Genomic DNA, 14,978 nt, shown 5'->3' with positions numbered 1-14,978 from the left:
GTTAACTGAAAAATGAGCATTGTTCGATACTCTACCAGGCAAATTCCGGAAACGACCGTTATCGTAACGGATATTATCTTTCATCTGCCTGGCACGAGCCTCAATGACCCTTTTGCGTGAAGGACAATTCCAAAAATTGGACTTATGGTTAGCCCCGCAATTACAGCATATGAATTTGGTGGTATCTTCCTTCATTGGACAGACGTCCTTAGCGTGAGAAGAACCTCCGCAAATCATGCATTTAGCATCCATGCGACAATTTTTTGTACCATGACCCCACTTTTGGCACCGACGGCACTGAGTGGGGTTCTGGTAATTTCCTCCAGGTTTCTGGAAATGTTCCCATGTCACACGGACATCAAACAAAAGTTTTGCTTTTTCTAAAGCTTTAATATTATTTAGTTCTTTTTTGTTAAAGTGAACTAAATAAAATTCTTGAGAAAGCCCTTTCCGAACAATGCCAGATTGGGTTCTCTTTTTCATAATGATTACTTGGACTGGGGAAAATCCAAGTATATCATTTATTCCATTTTTGATCTCTTCAGGTGATTTATAGTCACTTGAGAGACCTTTCAAGACAACTTTGAACAAACGTTCAGTTTTGTCGTCATAAGTAAAAAATTTGTGCTTCTTCTCTTCAAGATGTCTGAGAAGAAGTTCACGATCTTTAATAGTTTCCGGCAAAACGCGACAGTCTCCTTTCTTTGCGATTTGGAAGGAAACCTTGATTCCCCTAATGGAGTTCAAGATCTCCTGCCTAAATCCCCCAAATTCGGAACAACTGACCACGATAGGCGGCACTCTTTGCTTCCTCACTTGAATCAAAGAGCCTGGGCTAGAGGCTGCTTCGATTTGGTGTTCGGAAAATTTGTCTAGAGCATCGAACTGATTGCTTATTTCGATACAATTATTCATTTCACCCTTGGAAGAAAGTTCGCATTCCGGAGAAGCGTCCTTTCTTCCATTCTTGCCACGTGTAGTGACAGTTTTAAAACCCACTTTTTTGGAAGGAAGTAGTGAATTCAGAGATTCACCCTTCCTTTTGTTAGTTGTTGATACCATGTTTAGTTAATAAACGAGAAAGACGTGACCTTCGAGAGGTTTTTTCCCTAGACGGTGTCCAAGAAGGATTACCACCGCTAGCTTTCGCCAACGGGTCCAACGAAAAATCGAAGGCACGGGTCCAAACAAGGATCGTAAAGGGATCAATAGTAGAAAAAGTAGTACTGAAAAGTACTGTTTTAGTAGCACTGAAAAGTACCGTTTTTAATTTTAGCACTGAAAAGTACTGTTTTTGTAGCACTGAAAAGTACTGTTTTATTGCTTTAGGTAGTTTTTAAGAAAACTTCCAAGAGCAGAGAGAATTCGTGTACGCACAGCACGAAGGTACGATGCGCACTGATGCAATGTTTTTCTTTGCTTGTTTTGATCGTGTTTCAAAATCAATTAAGAACGAATTCTGCAAGGCCTGAATGTAAATCAAATAAATCATTACTATGTATCTAAATGCACTAGGAATAAGGACTTAAAAATAGTGAAAAGTCTAACTATCAGTGTTGCATTTGAACGCGTTCAGTTCGCGTTCCAGTTCAAATTTTTGAACGAAAAATCAAGTAGGCTTGAACATTGAGCAGTTCAAACATTTGAACGCAAAAGAGCAGAAAAATGAACGCGAAAGGAAAATTGTGTTCATGGCAGATTAAAACAAATTTAACAGCAGAAATATTTACTAGAGATGTCAAGGAACATGAAAGGTTCCATACATTGTACGGAATACCACTCAGTGCAGTTCAAAGTAGTACTTTTTAAGTTTTGTGGTTTAGTGTGCATTTTAAAGTGAACGAGCCGTTCGTGAGCAGCGTCAGAAACTTGCACAAGAGTTCAATGTTTACTGCGTTCACGTGCAAAATTAGATCGCGTTCAGTTCATTTTTGACTCGCGTTCTGTTTAAAATGCATCACTGCTAACTAGTGCCACATAGCTCAGTAATTTCGAAGAATCCTTTTCGAGATAGTCCATCAAGAAACATAGGATCTGCTCTTAAAGTAAAATATCGCCAGAGAACAGCAAAAGTTGTATTCTACCAACTTCCTGAAAAAAATGGATTTCTGGGAGGATACCTATGTGAATTCATAAAGCAATCCGAATGAACAGGCGGAGAAATTCTTGCATGGTTTCTGAATCAAAAAAAAACCTTAAGTTTTTTTTTCCGAACACTACGGAATAAATGTTTGTGGGTTTCCTCGGAAGAAATTTTCGAAAAAAAAGGATAATTGAAAAATCAAAGTAATACCTGAGGCAATTACTAGAGGTTATAGCTTTGGAGTTCTCAAGGATTTCTTGGAGCAAATTCTAGATATATTATTCAAAACATCCGCAAAATTTCTGGGATAATTGGTAGAGGACTTCTACAAGAATATCTGGAGAGATCCCTGTAGGAGAATGAAAGTATTCTAAATAAGAGCTTTATGAAAATTCCTGATGCTTTTCCTCGGGAAATCTGAGTTGGAATTCTTGAAGAGCCTGTTAAACCCGTTAGACTCTGAAGGTTTCTTTGGACCCTAAACAATGTAGCATCATCTAAATCAAGAAGACAAATGGTAAACAGCAAAAAATATATTAATTTGTGCAGTTTTTTTTTCTTTGCACCAAAGTGACCCGGCTAATCGCAAAAGATTTCAGGGGAAACTGCTTTAAAAATGTTTCATCGCACAGAAGCTCCATCAAATGTTTCGCGGAGTTTCTTCAACAATTCCTAAATATAATATTTCAAAAAATCGGCCTAATCTGCTCTTAATATTTTTAAAAGTACTAAGTTGATTTAATTTATTTTCCAAGCTTTCTGCACATATTGTTCTTTTTTTTTTGTTGAATCTTGGGTAGATTGTCCTACCTTTTGACTGATCTACCCAGGTGAAAATTATTTTACTTTCCCGAACGCTACCGATAAAATATCTGCAAATTATCTGCTGCCATCGAGTGTTCAGTGACTGCCGGACGCTACTAGGGTGAGCACAATCCCGACGAATCGCAAACGATTTAGATAAACTGAAAATCAAAAGATACACGGAGTGCAGAGTGCACCAATCCTCTCTTAAATGGGAGGAACAAAAGAACGCGTTCGCCGGAATGTACGGATTTCGCGCTCACTGAAAAATTTCGTCGGGTGTATACCCAGTCAGTGAGCGCTCATCAGCTCTCAAACACAAATGCTACTCGTGCGGAATCGGTATGCAAAGAATCTTTTTTTTTTTTTTTTTTAAATCTTTATTAGAGTGTATTTTAACGCACGAGGGCTAGTTCTACACTTATGCAAAGAATCGTTCGCTACAGCAATCGGATGCCTTCGGCACACGGAGTCTACCGAATGCGGACCGAATCATTCTGTAGCCGTTTTTGTCTAACTTGTCACTCTGCGAAAAAGTAGAAAGCGCATTGGAAATTGAAACACTCAGCTTGACTGGAGAAACGGCAACCCCGCTCTCGACTACGTGTGGAAGTGAGCGAGAATAACGCAATAATCGAAAGAATGTTTCCCATGCTTGCCTACATGTCCTACTCACTTCCGCATTATTTCAAACAAAAATCTTGGGATTTATCCAGAGCTTTCTTGTAAGACTTGTCCGAGAATCTAAGAAGGGGTTTTTAGGAGATCAGCGACATCCAAATTTTTGAAAAAAATCTTTTAGCTAGAATTTTTTTCATCAATTCTTTCTGCAAGAATCTATAGTAAACTTGCCACGGTTTCTAGAAAATTTAAAACATCTTTGAACCGCTTCTATTGAGATTTTTCTAAGGTTGTTCCAGAATACCTCGAAGAATTCATTTAAAGATTTCTACTTGAAATAATATTTGACTTTTCAGGAATTTCATCAGTAGTTGCTTATGCATCTTATTCTTGGTTTCCACAACGGTGCAATAATTTGGAAAATATTCAAGACTTTGTCTAATAATTTCTAAGGGTCATTCACAATTTTGCTTGAGAATTTCTTGTTGGGAAAATAGCCGGGTTTTAGAATGAAATTCTTCCGAAAGATTTCTCCGAGATTATCTTGACTACAGATACTACTTGACATTGCTCTTTTGCAATCCTCATAAATTATCTTGAGAATTTGAGTATAATTTCTTCCCGATATTCCACCGGAAATAATGGTAAAAGAATTAAAAATAAAAACACCTACAAAACATCGTCGAGAAGTGCCTCTACATATTTTCTGCAAAAATTTTTCTGGAAATATCTTCACAAATTTGTCGAGTTAATTGTTTAAGGAAATCTTTCAAAATTTTAAGTGATTTCTGTAGTAATTTTTCAAAAGTTTTTTCTATGATTTTCAGCCTACAAGCATTACAATCAAACAGATTCGTTTTTGTTTTGAAGGTATTTATGATTCGGTGTAGAAATCATAGTCTTTAAAACTGAAAGAGTTTTAATTGATTATCAGAAGTTTCTTCGGAAGATTATCTGATTATCTCCTGAAGAAATTTCAAACAAATTACAATGAGTAATAAAAAAAATGGAAGAAAACCTAAATAAATGTCTTGCAGAATACGATCTTCAGAAATCAGAAATATTGCTATAGCTGCTAAAATATTTTTTGGCCGAATTAGTCAAAAATATTTGGCAATTCTTTTAGGGGAAAAGCACCAATTTTCGACCCAGTACTAAATTTCGACCCATCCATACGATTTTGGCCTACTTTGTATGGAAATCCGAAAATTGGCACAGAATTCTTGTGGGTCGAATATAAGTGCTTTTCCCCTATTCTATTTTTTATAAACATATTTTGCTCTATGTGTCAACAATGTGTTATCGATATCTGATCTGTTCACAAAATACGATTTTACACCAAATGTTGATAAAAAAAGATTCTGGGTAATGGCTGTTTTAGGGAATGCATAATTCTAGAGAAATGTTTTCTTGTGAACTTAATTTGGCAATTGTCAAACAATCCTTCCTGTACATTATGGCGGTTCAAAATTTATAAATGTTTGAAAATCCGAATTCCCATATGTTTCTTACTATCCTTACCATAAAAATAGTGTTCTGAGGAATTTTCAGCTTTCTAGGTGGTGATTTAAAGGTGGCCCAAAGACAATGTAGGTTTATATGGAAAGCACTATGGAGAAACTTTGAGATATGTCCCAAACACTTTAGTACTGTCATGTAAGTACAAAATTATTATTCCATATTAAAAAATCATTCTTCAAACCATAATAAATAAATTTGCTGAAGAGAGAATTTCAATCCGACGGATAGCAGATATAGATATTCATGAGTTTGTTTGCTAAATAATAGCTTAATATGGGATTAAAGCCCTGCAAACATGTACAAAAATCCCAAACTAAATTAGCTCAAAAGGAATTTGTTTCTTCAGCAACATCCTTCATTAAGGTTTGAAGAATGAGTTTTCAATACGGGTTGATAAGTTTCTACTTACATTACAGTACTAGCGTGATTGGAACATTTCTCAAAATTTCTCCATAGTAATTATCATATAAACCTACACTGTCTTTGGGCCACCTTTAAATCATCACCTAGAAAGCTGAAAATTTCACAGAACACTTATTTTACGGTAAGTATGGTAAGGAGTAGAGATGGGCAACTCACTCGCGAATCATTCAAAAGAGTCGACTCTCAAAATTGAGTGAACGAATCACGGTTCTTTTCAAAAGAGTTACGATTCACTAGCACCCCATTTAAAAAAAAATGAGTCTTTTAAATTTACCCTGGATTTTTTTTAGTTGGGATTTTTATAGTTAAGTACATGTCTAGGAGTAAATAGTTGATGTAGATTTATAAAAAAATGATCTCGTTCAAAAATTGTTACATATCGCATTTCTTATATGAAATACATGATTTGGTTATGATTGTTTAAACGAGTCACTGAATCGATCAAAAGAGTCGATTCACTTTTGTGAGTGAGTCATATACGATTCGCTCTCAAAATTGAACCATTTTGCCCATCTCTAGTAAGGAGTATATGGGAGATTGGATTTTTAAACATTTTTAAAATTTGAATCGCCTACTGTACATCAATACTTTCAGCTTTTGGAGTACGTTCAATGTTATTGTTTACAGGCTTTCTTCGCTAAATTTGCTATTTTTGTCTTCGTGTGATAGGCACGATCATACTTTATTTCAAATGAAGTAAAAGGAAGAACTTAGACCGTATCGGAAATCGAAAACAGACCCCTTAAGCATAGTTCTTGTGTAGTAGGTATTAGCACTAGGCTCAGAAAGATGTTTTAGATACTTACTCTCGTAGATTCAATAGGCATATAGGCATATATCTAACATAGAATTCTATGAATCTATCCAAGTATTTTTTTTTGTTGAAATTTCATCAAATGGACCAATAACACAAGCGAAAGCTACGATCATGCATGATGTCAGATTGGTTCCAACTACTATGATCACACGACAACTACGTTATATTTCCCCATCCAAGGCCACCCACCCGGCAAATAGCTTTATTCAGCCATGTAGCCAACACCCCGTTTGTTTGCAAATTCTTCAATGAACGCCCCAATGGCTCGATGTTTATTTTATAAACACATCTCACCCCGAATCAGTAAATTATGAAAAAATACTCTCCACATCGCGGTCATCTGAAATCTTTGCCGTCCCTCTCGAGCGGGCCGTTAAATCAACAAAGACCTCCCTACTAATAGTCCCAGCGCAGCACAGAGGTCCAGTTTTCTATGAAGCTGAAAAAACTGAATTTTCAAACATTTACAATTTCAGAGTGTTGCAAACACATACGAAACTTAAAAACAAAAGTTTTTTGCTTTTGTTAATAAGTTTCCGACCAGAAAAACTTATACGGAATACTAAATTTGCAGGAGTAGAGGTGAAGATGAAATAGTTGAGTTTTATAGCATGCTATTGCAATAACAAGTTTTTTTTGAACTTATTAAGAATTAAAAAATGTAGATAAATAATTTTATTTTGAAATTGTTCAATGTGTTCGCAACTCTTGATAAATATTTGAATTTGTTGTTCAACTGATGACATTTTGGGGGCCTGATGGATGTTTGGGGAGTCCTTAGCCGAGAGGTTAGAGTCCGCGGCTACAAAGCAAAGCCATGCTGAAGGTGTCTGGGTTCGATACCCGGTTGGTCTAGGATCTTTTCGTAATGAAAATTTCCTTGACTTCCCTGGGCATAGAGTAGCATCGTACCTGCCATACGAGATACGAATGCGAAAATGGCAACTTTGGCAAAGAAAGCTCTCAGGTTATAACTGTGGAAGTGCTCTTTGAACACTAAGCTGAGAAGCGGGGTCTGTCCCAGTGAGAACGTTAATGCCAAGAAGAAGAAAAAAATGTATGTTAATTTGGTTTTCGCCATTTTTTTAATCTTTTCATAATTAAAACTAGTGGAATATTACGAATGCGATATTTTTGCCATCATTTTTTTTTATGTATCTGTACCACGGTGCGCCTATGACGACGATGGTGACGAGCAGGGTCGGGAAGAAAAGAAAATTTTCTCTCACCCAAGAGCAAGATTTACGAGCTGCTTTCAAAAGAAGAGCGTTACGCGTCTATTTATACACTCTTGATTCACGTCGTCGTTTGCTAGCGGCTTCCCCTGGCCCCCGCCTCCACCCACGGCCATCGATTAACTCTCGGGATGGCGCGCGATCACCCCAGAAAGGGTTGCGTTGTGGGTTGTGCGAAAAAAATTAAATACGAAAACAATGTGTTATTCTTCATCCCAACCCAACAACGACGGTTCCCTCCCCCAGTTTCCGACTTCGACCCGCAGTTGGAATCGCTATTCGGATGCCATTCGGGGAGTCGTTTTCACGGCTCACGATTCACGGGTGCAACCTTGCGTCAAATCATTTGGCTTCGTTAGATAGCTACAAGATACCTACTAACTAGCACGGTGCTCCCCAGATCGTAATTTTTTTTATCAGTCAAGAAATCAAGTCACAAGCGCATTCTCAGGAAATTCGTACTTAATTTTTGGATTAGTGTAACAATTACGAAGATGGATTTGAACTACATAACATTTACGATAAAGATGCATAAACATTTGAATGATAATCATTAGTAACACTTGTGAACATATGAGTCAACTGCTATTGAAAGACATGAATAAATTACATACGAATTTCTAATGAAATAAAGGCATAAGAAACATTTAATGAGACTTACTACAAAAACTAGTAACTTCCATCGTTCGTGATACATATTTCACAAGATACTCTTATGAAGAATCATAGATATTAGTTATGGAATTCTATGGGACAATCATGTATTCAAAGAATCGCTCTTTGAATGTGAGAAAAAAAATATATTTGTAAGACAATCACAAGAATTATATATGGAAATCAGATGTTTTGTGTTACCACAGAGATGATGGAGATTTTTTTCTGATAACAACGATCAGGGGAGCACCGTAACTAGGTGACTCTTGACGTCTTCGTCCATCGACAACAGCGCAACGGTGGGAGATGCCAGGGCATAAGCAACGAGATTATCTGCTCTAATCCGGCCGTTGTTTTGACAGCTATGATGGGAAAATCAGCCTATTGCAATCGGAGTTTGCCACTTTCCTTCGATTCGCCGAACAACGATGACGATAGACGAAGAGAAATCGCGGATAACATGTGTTTTGAATGTTTGCGCCGTTTTACATCCTTCCATCGCACCGATATGAAGCTAATTTACATAATTAATTATTCATAACAATGAGAACCGCTCGGCTCGTTAGTGAGGCTTTTCACGGTTTGATGACTCGGCCTGCAAGGTGCAGTGAAGAAGGCAGAAGAGTGGATCGACGAGACGAGACACCAAATCGGGTGCACTGACTGGCTGACTGTCTGTCGGCCTGACGCAGATCTTAACAGCGGCCGCCGCTGTGATCTGAATTCCATGGGATTTCCGATAGCGATCATTTACTTTTTCGTGCTGTGTCAGTTGCATATCTATAAGAAGCCTGTTTCGTAACCATTGCTGGATTTGTGGGCCAGAGGTTCCGTGGCTTATTATTAACATTATCATTATCATTTTATATTAGTTGCTATCAAGAACAAAAGGGTGAGTCTCTTAATTCACAACTTCTATGCAAAGAAGTGGGATTTTAAACTGTCTTCTTCTTCTTTCAGGCGTTACTTCACAACTGCGACAGAGATCCTGCTTCTAATCGTAGTGTTCTTATGAGCACTTCCACAGTTATTAATTGGGAGCTTTCTTTGCCAATTGACCATTTTTGCATTTGCCATTTTTGCATTTACTATGCCCTCAGAAGTCGACAAAAATTTTCAATACGAAGAGCTAAATAAGAATCAAACATTTCCTCCCATACCATATTTACTCAAAAAATATCACGGCCGGAAATGATAACGGCCATGATATTGTTTCAAGCACATTTAAGGTCCAAGAACAAAACAGTAATCGTTTTCTTTCTTTCGATCATTCGCTTCCATTTGTACGACAATAAGTTTAACGCAGACTCACATTTGGCTTTGGCTAAATCCTGACTGTTCATTTATTATAATTTTATGCTCGCAATTGGTCCTTAACAATGATCTCTATAACTTTCTCGTAAATAGGTAACATGTTAATCGGCCTATACTCCTTAGATTTCGTTGTACCGGATACTTTTGGTATCAGTATTACGGATTTCTTCCCACTACTAGGGAATTTGTCCAACTCAAGAGAATAATTATTAATTCCAAGTAAATATTCTCCAGTAATTTCTAAAGAATTTTCAAGGACCTGTAAATTTACATTATAAATGCCCGTTGAACCACCAAAACTCGATGAAAAGGTTCTGTTTTTTTCCTGTTACTACATTTTATGTTTCTTACAACTATAAGATTGTTTAAATTCTCCTTCAATACAGTTTTAAAATTCTCGGATTTTTCATCTAATTGTCTTTCGCTGTGATTTGGCATACAATTTCTTAGTAATGCGATGAGTTCTTCTTCTTTTTGGCATTAACGTCCTCACAGGGACAGAGCCGGCTTCTCAGCTTAGTGTTCTCATGAGCACTTCCACAGTTATTAACTGAGAGTTCTCTTTGCCTAAGTTGCCATTTTCGCATTCGTATTTGTGGCAGGTGCGATTATACTCTATGCCCAGGGAAGTCAAGGAAATTTCCATTACGAAAAGATCCTGGACCGACCGGGAATCGAATCCAGACACCTTCAGCATGGCTTTGCTTTGTAGCCGCGGACTCTAACCATTCGGCTAAGGAAGGCCCCCAATGATGAGGTTTTATAAATAGATTAATATTATTAGGATATCCAGAACCATTTCTTTTATATGACTATATCCAATAATAGATAGACAAATCTGAATTTCTATTATGATTGAACAAACCTTGTTGCGAAATGACTTCATAGGTCAAACAAAGTTGCACTGAATCGTGTACTACAGAATTCAACGTATGAATTAATTCTTCATTAATTACGCACACCTCTAGATAGGGTTGTCAAACAAAACGTCACAAAATTTGAAATCGTTTTCTACATACGAACATATGTTTATAATATTTCTCACGTTTATTGGAATTTGAAAGGAGAGTATTTGAAATTTTTATTTGTATAATACTGAACCATTCATAAAATCAAGTAGAAAATATCGAGAAAAATTGGAAGCTAATATTGTTTGCGTTCGTATGTTATATAATAATCCCTTTGGTCGAATTGTTCATTTAATTTCAACGTGTGTAGGAAAAAAAATACTTATGTTTTGAAGTTAAAATTCTAGTTCAATCTGGTGCGCTGAGAAAAAACAACATTCAAATTGATTTAGCCCTGAAGACTTTCTCCTCATTTTTCATATAAAAGCTGCAAAATGGCTTGAGTTAGTGCAGAAATTTTTTGTCGTTATCGGTCAAGACTGAAAAGCCATTTCCAGGTATTTCATTCGAAATCTAGGGCTTAACCGTTTATGCACCCATAAATTTGATATCTAACATACGCTGATGTTACCCTGATTTGAGTAAGTAAGATGATACAAATATCAGGTGGGCATTTTATTTATCTACATTTATAACATTAATTATTATTATTATTATTATTGACTTTTGCACTTCTCAGCATAAAAATCTGGAAACTTCCACCTACCCCGGGCGATCTGTATGTCAAAAGGGATTAAGCTCTGTAGATCTCATTAATCGGTTTTAAAATCGTAATGAGCTTCTCAGTTGTTGTGGTTCAGGAACCGTTTCACTTTACTGCAGATTCCAAGAATCATCGTTATTCGGATGCTGTATAGGTCCTGATTCAATACTAGCTCGTCTAGGGACCTTAGGAGAGATTTCGAGACAATTCCGGTCGCTGAGAAGACTACCGAATTTATATGGATGTCCTCTAGGCCACATTTGCTTCAACTCCTCCGACAAGTCATGGTACTTAGCTAACTTGTTGGATAGCGTTGATTAAACATTGTGGTCCAACGGTAGAATGATGTACGCTATGTCTAAACCAGGAGATTATAAAAATCGAATGTACATCAGATTTTTTCTCGCAAGAGATTGGTTTTTAGTCTACTTTTTCATAATAAGAAGATTTTGAAATGTTCTATCGGTGAAATTTTGATTTTTTCCTCTTCTAAGCTATTTTTTATACTAAAATCTATAGAAATCTCGTTTTTTTTACCCAAATCTGCCCATACAAAATGTGCGGTAAAAATTTCACCGATAGAATATTTTAAAACCTTCCGATTATGAAAATATGGATGAAATACTAATCTTTAGCGGGAAAAAATCCGATGTACATTCGATTTCTATAATCTATTGGTTCAGACATAGCGTGCGATGTCAATGAGTGTAACTCTTATAATCCTTTTGTCGTAAACTACGGAAAAATCGACAAACACATATAAAGAGATCTCAGGAAATAAAAACCGAGTATCTTTGAATTGTTCTTTGATGCTAAGCAACCTGACAAATTGTTAGTTGCAATTTGTACTGTCGCTATTTCACGGTCCCGGATGGATATTTTTTTCGAAATACTTTTCATATAACAGGTGAATTGAAGGAAACAAATGAATGAAAACCTTATCGCCGAATTATTTTCAACCTCTGCAGCTCATTAGCCACACCATTGTGTGACCGTACGATTATCGCAAAAGGGTGTAATTTTCCTTCCACAATTGCTACATATTCCACACCACGTAGCGACATGTAGTGGCACCATAATCTTATCACTTCCGCAATGGAATCTTGGAATCGATAACGAATACAGAGCGATTGATCAAAAGTCAAATCAAGCATTCAATGTTCATATTCCCCAAATAAATCCATAGTACCTCACACACACCCAATAGGCGCGCTCCGAGGTCATAAAAGTCTAAACCCTACTTAAGCCGATATCGGCACTCATCATTACGGTCGACAACGATCGCCAAATTCCAGTAGCCGTTGAACCACTGAACCTGATGTACACGGCAGCCACATTTTATGGTCTTTTTCTCGCCGTCGGCCTCTTCGTCATTCCGATACCACCCGCCCCCCATAATAATAAATCGATTTAATCCATTCGCCATAAACCTCAATCCGACGATTACCTCCAATAGTGCGATGTCCAGGTCCCTAGCGATGATAATACTCGCTGCTACTGTTCTCTTCGTATCCTCCAGCTCGTTGTACAATTTCTTCTACGTATCAAAAACACTCCACACAACTTGTCACCCCGTTTTGTTATGCTCAATACGCGCGGCTAGTACTGCTGAAGCGCACACGTTCCGAACGTATATCTGAGTACGACGATGATTGTATTACACACGCCACACAACTGTTGTTTTTAATGCAGCTCACAGAGCAGCAGCAGTAGCAGAGGGGTTCACGATTTTCGCTATCACTAGACGAAGGCTGTCACACATAGCACACTGAACAGTTGTTGTCGTTGACGTCGCCACCAGGGCCTGTTCTCGATATCAGGTCGTATAAACTCACCCCCCGAAATCACATCTACTGCTTGCAATCTCGACTGCCGGCTTGATTGTCACCGCTGCTGCCAGTGTTATTGGTTGGGACAGCGTAATCCTTCTGTTGTTATTGCTGCGTTCGGTTCTGATCTGTATCACATGTGTTTAGCACATTAGCGCGAATCGCTGGTGGCTGTAGATTTCACACAACCCGAACAGAAGCGCGATATTTTCAGTGCACAACACCGCGAAACCCCAAGACACAAGCGAGACGAGCAAACCCCCCAAATATTCGGGACAAGGTTGTAATTTTGTTTCTCCTCCCGTATTCGTTGCTTCTTCGTCCAACAACAACGCGCACGTATTTCTTCTTAGTCGACGAAAACACTACGCACTTCAGGGGCTTGCGTAGTACGGCTGTCAATACGCACGCACTTCACCTACGATATGACAAATACCGTTCACTTTTGTTCTGGCGCTCGTCTGCCGTCGGATCAAACCCATAAACCTTTTCGTCAAACTGCAGTTGACATTACGACACTGTTTTCCTGTTCGAGTTATTCGAACGTCTCGTCAACACTTCCAGAGTGAAGGGTGAATGTCGCTTCACATCCAAATCAATCACATAACAATGCCACAAACAAGAGCACTTCTAGTGCTATGATTTTCCGAGCTGTTTTCTTCTCTTTTACCCTTGAGGCTGAGATTTACGCTTCGATTTTCCCTGTAACACCTCACACTGTCATTGTACGCTGTGCGCACTTTTACCGCACCATTTTGTAGTTCACTTCCATAGAAATCTGCACCCGTTTGTTCTATACTTTCCGTAACACTACAGCGCTGTTATCGATAACAATTTCTAGTCTCCCTCTTAATCCGCCATATCAATCCGAGTGTCGCTGAACCGAGAGCGGAGTGGTGGACGACCGATAAACAAGGACCGTCTGTATTGCTGAACGTTCGAAACTCAACTAAACTCCGCGCTAGTAAACAGCGAACTGCTACTCGTACGCTGATCGCCTTGTACCGCTCGATACTCCATACATCACGACTACGGCTGAACAAGAACCGTTCTCTCGCGCTCTCCCGCCTCCCGGCTCAGATTCTCTCATTTATGCTCTTACCACCCATCCACCATTGTTATTTTCCATACAATCGCTGCAATAACATCATACATTTTAATGCGCCGATTGCTTGCACGCCACCCGCCTTCACACACTAGACCGGTCCACGGTCTTATGCTCTCCGCTCTCACGATTATCACTGAGGTGATACCACTACAGTTGCTGTGTGAATATGAAGAGAGCACGAGAACGAGCCATGAAACGGAGCATAAATTAAACTAACCAGAAAGCAAATCGTAGGATTTTTTTATAATTTGCTGAACGGAACATAGAGGACAAGGGAGCTGGCTGGACGATTCCGACGACGACGATGGTGCCATGGAAAATAAACTAACAAGCAGTGGTTCTCAATGTTTGCGGTTCCTTCACCTACTTGAATTGCGATTGTAATAAACTTTTAATTAACGTTCAGTATTCGAAAGAATACTGAGCGTGGTAAATTCTTTTCCTGACGATGATGCTTAAAATAACGCATGCTTTACAAAACCAACAATATAATGTCCAATTGGCAAAGAATGCTCTCAGTGACTGAGCAAGTGCTCATAGAATGGGAGCAGAACCAGTTGCAGTAACGCTGGAAGGAGGACGATGCGTTATTATTTGAATAATTGAAGGCGTTATGTTTTTTTTTGACATATATCAAGATTAATTTAAGTTCAGACTACGGAGTTGTATTATTATGATACAAGCAACGCGATATAACTGTATCATGAAGCCCTTTCACACTGGATAGTATGGTGATATTGTTTGACAGCTGATATAATGGTGAATATATGGGTGTCAATCGAAAATCTAAAACTTTGCAACCGTCACGAAATTATGTTAGATTTTGAACGCTTATAACTCAGCCATTTATCGATAGATTTATAATATTTCCCCACCAATCGGTCGAAAATTTATTCAACAATTTTCTCGAATGGAGAAAACTATTGATAATGGACAATAAACTATTTAAAATTGGGAA

At 38.1% G+C, this 14,978-nt stretch overlaps 1 protein-coding gene across 1 annotated transcript in view; it reads right to left on the bottom strand.

The window, feature by feature from the left end:
- Nucleotides 1-13,899, bottom strand: part of LOC5568380 (frizzled-2) — a 120,993-nt gene extending 107,094 nt beyond the window's left edge. Inside the window, exon 1 of the mRNA XM_001657980.3 lies at nucleotides 12,531-13,899. The gene's annotated coding sequence lies outside the window, so the exon portion shown is untranslated. The remainder of the gene's footprint in view (nucleotides 1-12,530) is intronic.
- Nucleotides 13,900-14,978: the final 1,079 nt, after the last annotated feature.

The sequence above is a fragment of the Aedes aegypti genome, chromosome 3 (assembly GCF_002204515.2).
Source record: "Aedes aegypti strain LVP_AGWG chromosome 3, AaegL5.0 Primary Assembly, whole genome shotgun sequence".
Classification (NCBI taxonomy): domain Eukaryota; kingdom Metazoa; phylum Arthropoda; class Insecta; order Diptera; family Culicidae; genus Aedes; species Aedes aegypti.
This window is presented reverse-complemented; position numbering and strand designations above follow the sequence as displayed.